General features: G+C 48.6%; 1 pseudogene; it reads right to left on the minus strand.

Annotated features, from left to right (window-relative positions):
- Nucleotides 1-12,639, minus strand: part of LOC105538511 — a 158,620-nt pseudogene that overhangs the window by 134,217 nt on the left and 11,764 nt on the right.

The raw sequence follows: 12,639 nt of genomic DNA on the forward strand, positions 1-12,639 counted from the left end.
TTTTTTTCAGCTCCAGGTTCAAGCTCAAAGGCCTAAAGTTTTGCAAACATCTGATGAAGAGGAAGATTTTTGAGACTGTGCCAGCCTATTACATAAAGGAAACATAACCGAGAATTTTGTCTAAAGGTTTTTATTTGAAACAAAGCAAGAGCTTCTTTTCCCCACTCCAAATTAAAACACAGCGCAACAGGGGCCACATTTATTTGGCAGGACAGTTCCAACATGTGAACATTCTCCACCTCACTGCGGTTGGGACGACTTGACTCATAAGCAGCTGTTCTTACACAAAATATTAACGCGAACTACGTGTCACACAAAAGGCAGTGGTCTTGATTGTGGATGTGGGCCAGCATGTTCTATGAATGCTGAAAGGTGGGAGGAGCACAAATAAAAGCCACTCTTTTAAAAAACCAAATAATTCAAAGTAGAATTTTCTATCCCCACTCCCTCCCCACTCCCACCTTCTCCAATAATAAAAAGTAGCATCCAGACCTGGTTTGTATCCTCACCACTCACAAAGTGTTGCCCCATAGCACTTGCGTCATTAGGGTTATGGATAATCACAGTTCATTTGCTTTGAAGAGATGTGTGTCTACTCCTTCCTCCTCTTCTTGCCTTCATGCTCATGTTCTTTGGGGCTGCTGCTGAGGGTCTTTGAGAGCCACCAAGCTGTCTGGCTTCTTCCAAAAACTTGTCCAAACCAAAAGGATCTTCCTCAAACTGAACTGGTCCTTCTCATCCTCTCGGCCTCTCTGCCTGTGGTCTGAACCAGAAAACTTGTCGGGAACAAATCTAGGGAACAAGACAGAAGAGTATGAACTACTTTGTTTTCACTGGTGTAAACACTGAAACGGAGTTATATGGCTTGATATCTGTTGGTCTTTATTCTGGCTTCTAGGTCATCACCATATATATCCTTGTCCAGATTTTTACTGGACTTATAAATACTCTGGGCCATATCTTTATTTACCACCTCTCCAGGCTTGATCATAAACATTATAAATTTTGTCTTCTCCACCTGCAAATCCACTGTTCATACCCTGTAGAAACGTGGATGACATTAAATGAAAATATAAACACCAATTATTAAATGATGAATCTGATAACATTCATGTGAAGAGTAAACTCTTGCTAATTTGTAGCTCAAATTTTCCACAACCTGAACTGCAAATTTTAAAAACGTCTTCATTGGACTGGGTGTGGTGACTCATGCCTGTAATCCCAGCACTTTGGGAGGCCAAGGAGGGCGGATCACTTAAGGTCAGGAGTTCAAGACCAGCCTGGCCAACATGGTGAAAACCCAGTGGATCTCCCCAAATGCAGCATCGCCCCCAGTCCCTGGGGTTGGGACTGCCACCTCTGGCTCCTTCTGGGCCAAGGCCACTTGGTGAGCCAGGCGCTGGCAGCACACCCTTTGCTCCTTCAGCTGCCCACATAGCTGTGCCTACTGCTCTTCGTTGGCACTGGCTAAAGCCAATTTTAAAAAGGCCACCTGCAGGCAAGGCGTGTGCATTCTTGTAGGGGGATACACAGGACAAATGTGGCAGGGAGGGGGACAGGAGCTCTTCCTTTGGGGCCTCAGAGGGTGCATCTGTGGGTCACAGGTAAAATGATGTCTGAGCACTGGCTCCCAGGGAAGGCACAAGGGTCCAGAGAAACCAGAGGGCAGGAAACAAAGAGCAAAAAGGGGTCTAGGAGGGACCACAGAGGGAGGCAGCAAAGGTGGGGCAGCGGGAGTCAGGCTCACCATGGCCTCCCAGCTTTCCAGGTCCTCCAAGATGCTCGGCATGGGCTGAGGCCCCTCCTTCTCCTCCTCCTTACTGCCCAGTCCATCTCCTGTGGGGGGTGGCTAGAGGGGTCCTCAGACAACCCAACAAGGGAGGTACAGTCGGCCCAACCCTGGGCCAGCCCCTTCCCAGATGGGAATGAGTAGCTGTTCTCTATTTTCATTTTTTTTTTTTTCTAAGAGCCAAGGTCTCGCTATGTGGCCCAGGCACAGTCCCACTAGCCATCAGTGCGGGAGTTCTGACCTGCTCCCTTTCTGACCTGGGCCAGTTCTCCCATCCTTAGGCAACCTGATGGCCTCCTGCTCCCAGGAGGTCACCATATTGATACCGAAATTAGCGCGGACACCCGGTCGGCATAATGACCAGCTGTCTTAAAGGTCTCTTCCAACTCCTCAATCCTATGCTGCTAACAGTTCCCCTTTCCTCCTGGGGCTCTCGCCTCTTCCTCTGAGTGGTCTCCCGTACCTTCCCCAGGGAGAACCATGATGCTCATCTGGGCCTGTAGCTGCTGGTTCTGCTGGCTGGTAGCTTCCAGGTGCTCCTAAGGGACCAGGAAAGAGAGTGAGAAGGCACGGAGGTTGCCAGGTTGTCCCCCTTGAGGCCCTGCCCTCAGTAACTCCCTCGCCTGAGTCTCCTGCAGCTCTTGGTGGGCCATCTCGGCCACTGTTTTGCCCTAAGCTTCCTGCTGCTGCAACTGATCCATGAGCAAGGTCTGCAGCAGTAACTACCTTTGCAGCGCCTCCTTCTTGGTGGTCAACTGCTGAAAGGCAGCCATGTACTGCTGCAGGTGACCCAGGTACTGGTCTTGCTGCTGCTGCAGACTCTGAGCCTCTTGGCTCTTCAGCTCCACCTGTAGGAAGACCCTAGGCATGAGGGCAGCTGGTGGCTGGCTTCCAGATTCTGGGCCCATTAATAGGGTAGAGAGGGCACTGTGGGGCTCTGTGGCCTGCCCAGGTCCCTGGCCTCTTGCTTCAGGCCTAAGTGACTGCCCCTACTTGCCCAGAGCCCCATGCCTCCTTCCCTAGCCTCAAATCTCACATCCTTTCCCCCACCATTTAAACTGTAGGCCACAGACTGGAGGAAAAGCAGAGGGAGACAACCACCATCTGCTAAGTGCACTACATGCCTAATGTTTCCATGCATTATCTCATTTAATCCTCAGCACCTCAGTGAGGAAAAACCTCACTTCCTTTTTAAGTGAAAGAAATGGAGAGTTAGAGATGCAAGGTAGTTCAATGGTGAGCAGTGGAGCCGAGGCTGGAATTCAATTTGAATCTAAGGAGGCTCTTATACCACTGTCTCTTTCCCTGTGACTGGGGGGCTCCATGCCTCCAGCTGGGATGATGATGTCGAGACCTGGGAGGAATCCAGGACTACCAACCTCTAAAATTCGGAGGGCAGGAAGCAAGAAACAGTCACGGCACTGCCCTGGAGGGTGCTGCGGTCACCTGTCTCCCAGGCTGCAGCTGCCTCTGTCCTCGCACCTCCCTTCCCCAGAGGCTGGTGCCCTTCTTGGATGGGGTGGGAGTTACCATCTGCTTCAGCTCGGCCAGCTGCTCCTCGAGTTGGTGATTGTGGGAGAGCACGTGGCTGATGGTGGTGTGGTCGTTCTGCACAGAGGACTGGCAGGCCTCCCCCTGCTCCTCCCAGAGCTTGGGTTTCCACTCCCACAGCATCTCCTCCTGCTCCCGGTTCAGGTGACTCAAGCCCTCATTGGTTTCTACCTGGGCTTGGAGCTGTCCTGCCAGATTCTCCAGCTCCTTCTGCAGGTGCTTGACCTCGGCTTGTAGCTGCTGCTCCACCTCTGAGGGTCCTGTTGGGGGCTCCAGGTGTAGGGGTTCAGCTTAGAAAGGAAGCAGACAATAAGGGCCTCTGGATTTTCAAAAAATCCTCCTCTTGGTGCACAGCTCCTCTCAGGCTCCCCAAACTTGGCCTCCCTGCTAATGATTCCTTGCTCCCGATGGTAGCCAATCTTCCAAGCCACTTTCAGATAGCACTGTGGGTGGCTGACAGTGGGCACTCCTCCCTCTTTGCTGATGGGGACACTGAGGCTCATGGAGATGACAAGACTTGCCATCTTCTGGCACAGACCTCTCTCCCTCTGCCTCAAAGCCCTTCCATCCACCCACCTCCCTGGGGCATTCTAAGCCACCCTCACAGCCCTCTGAAGTCAGTCCTGCTTCAAGGTCACCCCAGTCCCAGCTCACCCATCTGGTTCTTCAGTTTGGCCAAGCTTGTCTCCAGCTCCTGTACCTGATGCATGTCATACTTCTTCTCCTTCAATGTGCAAAGCTGCCCAAAGCACAGGGGGAAAGGGCCCTGGAGAGAGGGATTGGTGGCTGGACAGGCTGCCATCTCCCTCTCTGCCCCCACCTCCACAAAGCCCAGACCCATGACCACCTCTGGCTGTGTTCCTCCCATTGCACAGATGCTCAGAACAATCAAACGACCTCTCTAAGGCGGGGCCTGAAGGGTCAGGTCTCACCTGCTCTGACGTCTCCTGCATCCTCTGCCACACATGGCATGCTCTCCATGGAGATACTCAGCGTACTCATCTCTCCATTTGTTGATACTGCAGCCACTTCTTCACCTGCAAGAATCGACACAGAAGTTAGGAAGGGCTGTCACTGGTCCTCACCTACTCCTGGCCACCTGGGGTCATCATCCTTCCACATCCTTCCCTCTGCAAAGCCTCACGTGCCCCAGGTATGCTTCCAGCTGTGCCTGTTCCTCCATGGCCTGCTGTAACTCCCGGTTAGCATCTGGGGCTTTGCAGCAGCTAGACAACTGGATGGTAAAGCGGGAGAAATTTCAATCTGGGGAGCCCGGACCATTCCACACAGTGCCTTTAAAAGGGCTAGGGCTAGGCTCGTACAACTCAGTCAATAAAGATCTCTGTCAAGTTGCTTTGCTTTAGAAACAAAAAATTAAATAATTTTAAAGAGATCTCAGGCTGGGCATGGTGGCTCATGCCTGTAATCCCAAAATTTTGGGAGGCTGAGGCAGGTGGATTCCTTGAGCTTAGGAGTTCCAGACCAGCCTGGGCAACATGGCAAAGCCCGTCCCTACAGATACAAAAATTAGCCAGGTTCCGTGGCATGCACCTGTGGTCCCAGCTACTTGAGAGGCTGAGGTAGGAGAATAACTTGAGCCTGGGAGGTAGAGGTTGCAGTGAGCCGAGATAGCACCACCAAACTCCAGCCTGGGTCACAGAGCGAGACCTCATCTCAAAAAAAAAAAAAAAAAAAAAAAAAAAAAAAAAAAATCACAACTCTCTATTATTACCAGGAAATAGTGAAAGTGTTGGCTTGAACCTCAGAAGGAAATAAACAGACTCATGAGCTAGCCATATAAATGTAATCTATAAAATAATGGTTTTCATCCATGATGCTTTAAGAAAAAAAATTTTAAGCCCTAACCTTGAAATTCTGATTCCCCAGGTCTATGGCAGGACCTCAATTTGTAGATTTTTAGCAGTCTTTAGGGGATTCTATGGCAGGAGCAGAACAAGGACTCAAATTTTTCAGCTCTTGGCTGGAGCCTCCCCATACCCAGCATGATCCCTAGGCCATGGCCCCAACTGGATGGGGCTTCCACCACCCCAGGGCTGCAGTAATCCCTCCAGGTGTTCAAGAACCTCTGGCATACGGCAGGTAGAAAAATGTTTCCTTCAGTAGGTCCAAAGCCAGGAATACCATATGTTCTGCCTTGATATGAAACAATGACATGCAATTAAAACACATAAATCTCCTTCCTACGCCTACCCTCCATCCAAAGTGTTTTATTTTTATGAGTTAAATAAGAAAACGAGTGGCAATCAGAGATTTCGTCTAAAACATATTTACAGGTATCAGTTCTCATCCAGCCTGATCTCATCCAATATCATTTAAATTCCCTTACATGTAAAGTTTTAGAAAAGGATCTTCACAGTGTAAGACTCAGGCACCCTAGGAGTTCTATAACAAAACACCAAGTAGATCAGAATGTCCAAACTTACTAGAGAAGAAAAGTGGAATCATTGGCTGTATTTTCAAATTGCATTCAACAGGAAATTTAAGTTTTGAGTTTTTTCCACCTTGAACCCGGGAAGCGGAGGTTGTGGTGAGCTGAGATGGTGCCATTGTGCTCCAGCCTGGGCAACAAGAGCAAAACTCTGCCTCAAAGAAAAAAAAGAATTACTCAGAAAAAAACGAATGATTTCTAACAGAAAATGGGCAATGGAGACATGGGAACTTCCTCCAAGAATAAAAATGGCCAATGAACATATGAAAAAGATTCAAAAGCACTAGAAATCAAATAAATGTCATGAAAACAATGAGATTTTCTGCTTAAAGACCAGCAAAGAGGACAAATGGAAGGGGAACCTGGAGCTCTGTCCCTGTTGTTGGGAGTATAAACTCAACCAATTTTCCTGCAGGATAATTTGAACACTTCTGTTAAAAACACAAATTGTTTTATGTTATTTTCCTCCAGAAATAATTCTTCTATGAATTCAGTCCAAAAATGCTTGCTCAAGTCTATTAAAAATGTATATAGAAGGAATTTCACCTCTGGGGTGGCAATGATTCACTTTATATACAGCCAGCTATTAAAAATGATGATGCCAGGATATATTTCTGCCATAGAAACCTGCCCAAAATATAGTAAGTGACAAAAGACTATATATTATGATTCTAATTTTTAAAATGTTTATATGCATACAAAAGTGTAAAAAGCAACAAACCAGAATGTTTTGAGTGTCAAAATTAAAGATTTTTCTTTATATTTTTTCATCCAAATGATACAAAAGAATGTGATTTCTTTTGTAATCAGGGAGAAGTGTTATTTCCATTTATTTATAAATAATTTATATATTTTTTCTTTTTCTTCTATTTTTCCTCCTATATGTTTTCCATGTAGGCTAGAGAGCTTGAATCTCTGCCTCTTGAGGTCAGCTCATTTTTGAGATGTGTAGTACACAAAGCTGTCCCATCTTCCTTTTATTTTTCATTTTTATTTTATTTATTTATTTATTTTTTGTTCTGAAATGGAGTCTCGCTCTGTTGCCCAGGCTGGAGTGCAGTGGCATGATCTCAGCTCACTGCAACCTCTACCTCCCAGGTTCTCCTGCCTTACCCTCCCTAGTAGCTGGGATGACAGGCGCCCGCCACCATGCCTGGCTAATTTTTTTTTTTTATTTTTAGTAGATACGGGGTTTCACCATGTTGGCCAGGCTGGTCACAAACTCCTGAGCTCAGGTGATTCATCCACTTAGGCCTCCCAGAGTGCTGGTATTACAGGCGTGAGTCACCACGTCCAGCTGAGATGTTAACTTAGATTTTTTTTCTCCCCCCTACCCTTCCCCCTCATTGTAGCCAGCAACAGCTCCAAACTTCACTGCTGCTGGGGAGGATGTAGTAGAGGGGAAGGACAGAGAGGGGAGGTGGGCTGCAGGGGGACCCTGACCCTCTCCCATGACATTTCCTGCCACCCGCAGCAACAGTGTGGTGTGTTTGGGTGATCCCAGGCCTGCCACGGAACAGAAACAATGGCTAGAAAAGATGGATGTCTCAGTGGTGACCGAGGTGGAAGGATGACTGAGGTGTCTCTCTGCACCCCAATCCCCTGACTTCACACAGAACTGAGGCACAGCTGACTGCCCAGGAAAGGGGCCTTGAGTTCAGAAACTCAAGTGTTGCATTTAAAATCAAGGAATTTAAGATGAAATTCCTCATGCACTGCATTCTGGGCTGGGATTCAAGGTGCCATGGATGGGGTACCTCCCAGTGCTGGGGTTTTGTGTGCAGCACTTTGTATCCATTCTCTCTGACCTCCTAACAGGCCACTGAAGGAGACATTACCACTCTTATTTCACAGCGAGGTCAGAGGCTACAGGGAGGTCATGGGGGAGAAGGAGAAGCAGGTACCTGAGTCTGAGGTTGGGACCCGCTCCACCTCTCACTCTGAGGGCAGTGCTGAGCAGCTCCCTAAGAGGCAGGGACCAGAGCTGGAGGAGTGGAGATAGTTACACACCCTCCTGGGGCTGCTATGCCATTGCTGGAAACTTCTCTATGGAGAGTACCGAATACCTCTACCTGTAACACTTTCCCTGGCTGGAATCCTGCAATTGCCACAGTGGCTGGAGATCCAGGAAGGCAGGGCAGGAGCATCGTGTCCCCTTCCCAGCAGGTGCAAAGGAGGCTGTGGGGCGAGGCACAAGCCTGTGGGAGGGTGAGGGGCAGGACAGATGTGTGTGAGCCTCTGTTGACTGCTTGCTGCCTCGGCTGGAAGGTCAGGACCCAATGGCTATTAAAGGTTACAATTACAGAAGTATTTCGGATTTTGGAATTTTTCAGATTTTGGAATTTGAAAATCTGAACTCCAAAATGCTCCAATGAGCATTTCCTTTGAACCTGGCCTTCGAACATCGTATCGGCGCTCAAACAGTTTTGGATTTTGAAGCATTTCAGATTTTGGATTTTCGGATGAGGGATGCTGTATTATCTTCTGAATGAGGCCACTCATTTAGGAAAGCCCAGAGTTTGGGGACATGGAGCTGCAGGCCAGAGAGGTGATTTCTGAGGTGGCTTCCAGTGTGGAAGGGCCTCCAAAGTGGTTTAAGGCAAGCCACGAAATAGGAAACCCAACATTTAGCTAATGGAACACTGATAAAACCTGCTTAAGATGTCTGTCTCTACTAATTCAAATGGAGCCAAGCCAGTGCATTATTATCATTTTAAAAAGGCACCAGTCCCTCTGCAAAAGCACTGAATTGTGTCATGAATCATCGGCGGTGGTTTTTTTAGGGATGTGAAGAAGGTGTTTTCACAATAGATCGCACGACACACTATCTTCCAAATCTCTAAACATTTCTCTCCCCAGCCCGGTCCTCTCCATAGTTGTCCAAATCCTTCCCTCTTTTCTCTTGTCTCCAAAACTCAAAACCATGTTCTGACTTTCTGTATCCCACACCCCCCTTCTTGGACCATCTGGGAAGACCCCTGGTTCCCCAGGGTGTCCATTTCTCCCCTCCTGAGATCCCCCATCTTTCCTCAAATGAACCAGTTTGGCCTCTCAGTTTCTCCAACTCTGCATCTCAACCTTTCTTCCTTCACTACACAATAATGTCCAGGAGGCCAAGAGCTCACAAGCCAGGGACCCTCTTTTTCCAGAAGGGAGGAGAGAGGTGACTACAAATATTTGGTTATGGTTTTCTTCCCTGCCACGCCTGTTTCCATGGGCAGCGCTGAGTCCCAGTCCTGGCAGACCTCAGAACCAGGCTCTCAAGAGCTGGGGCAAGTGGGGCCTAGGGAGCCTCTGGGTTGAGGACCTTGCAATCCCACTCTGCAGCTGCCCTGTCCCAACCTCTGTCCCTTCCTTCCTGTGCCCCCAGGCCTGCCCTGTCCTGCCTCAGCCTGCCCAGGAAGGCCTCTGCTTGAGGCCTGCAGGAGGCTCACCCCAGAGCAGGCATTATGATGAGGACTGCCACATCCCACCTGCAGAGTCTGCCTGGGGCTTTGAACCAGCCAGGAAGCTCATGCGGTCAGGGCTGGCCCCAGGCCTAGTGGTGGGGGAGGCAGGCCAAGTCTGAGCCCTCCCCAGTGCTGCCCCCATCCCCAGGCCTGGCTTCCTCTGGCACCCAGTCCTGCAGGTCCCACCCACCCTGTGCTCTGCCAGGTCAGGGGACTGCTGCTATGGCATTAGAGGGTCAGAGCTGCAGAGGGCCCTGGAATTGATTAGCCGAGTCTACCTCCCATGCCTCAGGATGGGGATGTTAAGGCCTAAAGCAAGTCAGGGACCCTCATCCATAAGAGAGCACATAACTTTGGACAGAATGAGCTAGAACTCTGGTCTCCGAATTTCCATGCTAGTGTTTTTCCCATAACACATAGGGATTCCATCATTCCTAGCTGGGCTCATTGGCTCACGCCTGTAATCCAAACACTTTAGATTCTGAGGTGGGAGGATTGTTTGAGACCAGGAGCTTGAGACAAGCCTGGGCAGCAATTTGAGACCCTGTCTCTATAAAAAAATCAAAAAATTAGCCAGGCCTGGTGGTGCACATCTGTAGTCTCAGTTACTTGGGAGGCTGAGGCAGGGGGATTGTTTGAGCCCAGGACTTCAGGGCTGCAGTGAGCTGTGATTGAGCCACTGCACTCCAGCCTGGGTGACAGAGCAGGACCCTCTTTCTAAAATTGTAATAATAGTAATTTCTAAACTATGGAGGTGAGTGGAGAGTGGGTGCTGTTGAAATTAATGGAATTGAAAGTGTAGATTGTGGGTTCTCCTATGGTTATTTGCATTTTAAGTGGAACATAAAGATCAAACATCTTGACACGCAGGCAAATCCACAGAGACAGAAAGCAGATGAGTGGCAACCGGTACCTGGGGAAGGTGCGGAATTGGAAGTGGCTGCTTCATGGGTGTGGGGTTTCTTCTGGAGTGATGAAAAGGTCCTGCAGTGATTAGTGGTGATGGTTACACAGCACTGTGAGTGTACTTAATGCCGCTGAATCGTACACTTGAAAATGGTTGAAGTACTAAGTTTTATGTTTCATATATTTCACCGCAATTAGAAAAGAAATCTCCCCGACTCAAATACACAAAACCTATATAGAAAAAGGTCTCACTGCTGCGAGTCTGTTTTGCTTCTTCCCTTCTCTCTCTGTCCCTCCCTCACCCAGTCTAAGAGGGGAGCTACACACAGTGTAGACAGTGACTGAGAATCCACTCCAGGACAGCATCCCGAGAAACGAGACAGAACCAAATGATAAAAGGAGTTGTTCCTGGAAAAGCATCCTGGAATAGGGGAGGGAGCACAGGTCAAGCCACAGGGGAGGGTATGTGACAGCTGCTTTACTGCACGGGGTACCACTGAATGCTCCGGTGGTTCCTGACTTCACTTTTTAAAAATTATTTTTATTTTATTTATTTATTTATTTTGAGACAGGGTCTGTTGTCCAGGCTGGAGTGCAGTGGCACGATCTCAGCTCACTGAAATCTCTGCCTCCGGGTTCAAGTGACTCTCCTGCCTCAGCCTCCTGAGTAGCTGGGATTACAGGTACGTGCCACCATGCCCAGCTAACTTTTGTATTTTTAGTAGAGATGGGGTTTCTCCATATTGGCCACGCTGGTCTTGAACTCCTGACCTGAAGTGATCCTCCTGTCTCGGCCTCCCAAAATGCTGGGATTACAGGTGTGAACCACCTCGCCTGGCCCTGAGTTTACTTTTTTTTTTTTTTTTAAGACTCCACATATGAGTGAGATTGTGGGCTATTTGTCTATGCGTGCCTGGATTATTTCACTCAACGTGGTGTCCTCCAGGTTCATCCATGTGGTTCCAAATGACAGGATTTTGTTCTTTTTATGGCTGAATAGTACTTCATTGCATATACGAAATGATCCATGCATGAGGGGATGGATGCACTACCTCCCTGATTTGATCATTATGAAGCACATCTGTATTGAAACATCAAATTGTACCCATTTTATGTACAATGACGTGTCCATTTTTAAAAAGCTGGCTCACTGTGGAGACCAGTAAAGGCTTTCACAGCTCCAAGGGAGATCACAGACTATGGAGCAGGCCGAGGGCTCCAGGGCCTGGGCCCCTGGCACTCACCACTGTACTTCCCAGGCACAATCCTCCCTCTCTTTAATGTCAGGCATTCCCTCTCCCCTTCCTGAAGGTCCTGCTTCAAGCCTGCCTCCTCCTTCCTCACCCAAACTACATGCTGTGTTTTCACTCCTTGTCAGAAAATTATTTAGGCCATGAAGATCTGTATACATTTGCCAGCTTTCTGAAAAAGTTTTCATATCAGGCAGTTTCCCACAGGGTTGGAATCTCAACACATTGAAATGATAAATTATGCTGGGTGCAGTGGTTCATGCCTGTAATCCCAGCACTTTGGGAGGCCGAGATCAGGAGTCCGAGACCAGCCTGGCCAACATGGTAAAACCCCACCTCTACTAAAAATACAAAAATTAGCCAGGCATGGTGTGCACCTGTAATCCCAGCTACTCCAGAGGCTGAGACAGGAGAACTGCTTGAACTCGGGAGGTAGAGGTTAAAGTGAGCCGAGATCACGCCACTGCACTGCAGCCTGGGTGACAGAGCAAGGCTTCATCTCAAAAAAAAAAAAAAAGAAAGAAAGAAAGAAAAAAACTTAAAAATAAATGGTAAATTATTTTTTCCTTACTCCCTTTACTGAACTTGTAGGGCCTAGCACCATGTTCTGCACACTTGAGTCCATCGTCCGGCAGATGCTGGTCCTTCACCTGGTCTGGGGCTCCGAGCACTCGCCCTACAGTGCTGACCTGGCAGTGCTCACCAGGGTGGGAGGGAGTTGGTGCTACTCTCCTTGGAGTGCTCTTGTAGGTATGCGTTAGATCTGTGGTCTGAGGCATGTTAGGAACCTAGAATAATTTCCCAACGGGAAGAACTAGAAGTCCCCATAAGAGAACAGAGCTTGCCCATCTACTGAGGAGTAGTCCTCTAGGGTCCTTTCCTGACCCTGCTCAGCTTCGAACTCCCTCCTCGCCCACCCCTCCTGTTCCTCTTCCTCCTCCTCCTCCTCAGCTCTCAAGGTTTAACCATCAGGTTAAACATAATCCTCACGAGGTGAACCCAAATGAACACCCAGAGCTGTCAGACACAGACTATTGCATGAATAGGCTCATGGCAACCCTTCAACCCACACATAGGACAGCCTTATCCCAAGCGTGCGCTTTGTAAACACACACTTCCCAGGGGCGGACAGGGAGCCTGGGTTCCCAGCTCAGCTTAAGTGCTGATCGAGGTATAATCTTAGTCCCTCTTCTCTCCAGACCTTGGTTTTCCAGCTGTACGATGAGAGCACTGGACTCAATGAAC

The sequence above is a fragment of the Mandrillus leucophaeus genome, unplaced genomic scaffold (assembly GCF_000951045.1).
Source record: "Mandrillus leucophaeus isolate KB7577 unplaced genomic scaffold, Mleu.le_1.0 Scaffold193, whole genome shotgun sequence".
Taxonomy (NCBI): Eukaryota; Metazoa; Chordata; class Mammalia; order Primates; family Cercopithecidae; genus Mandrillus; species Mandrillus leucophaeus.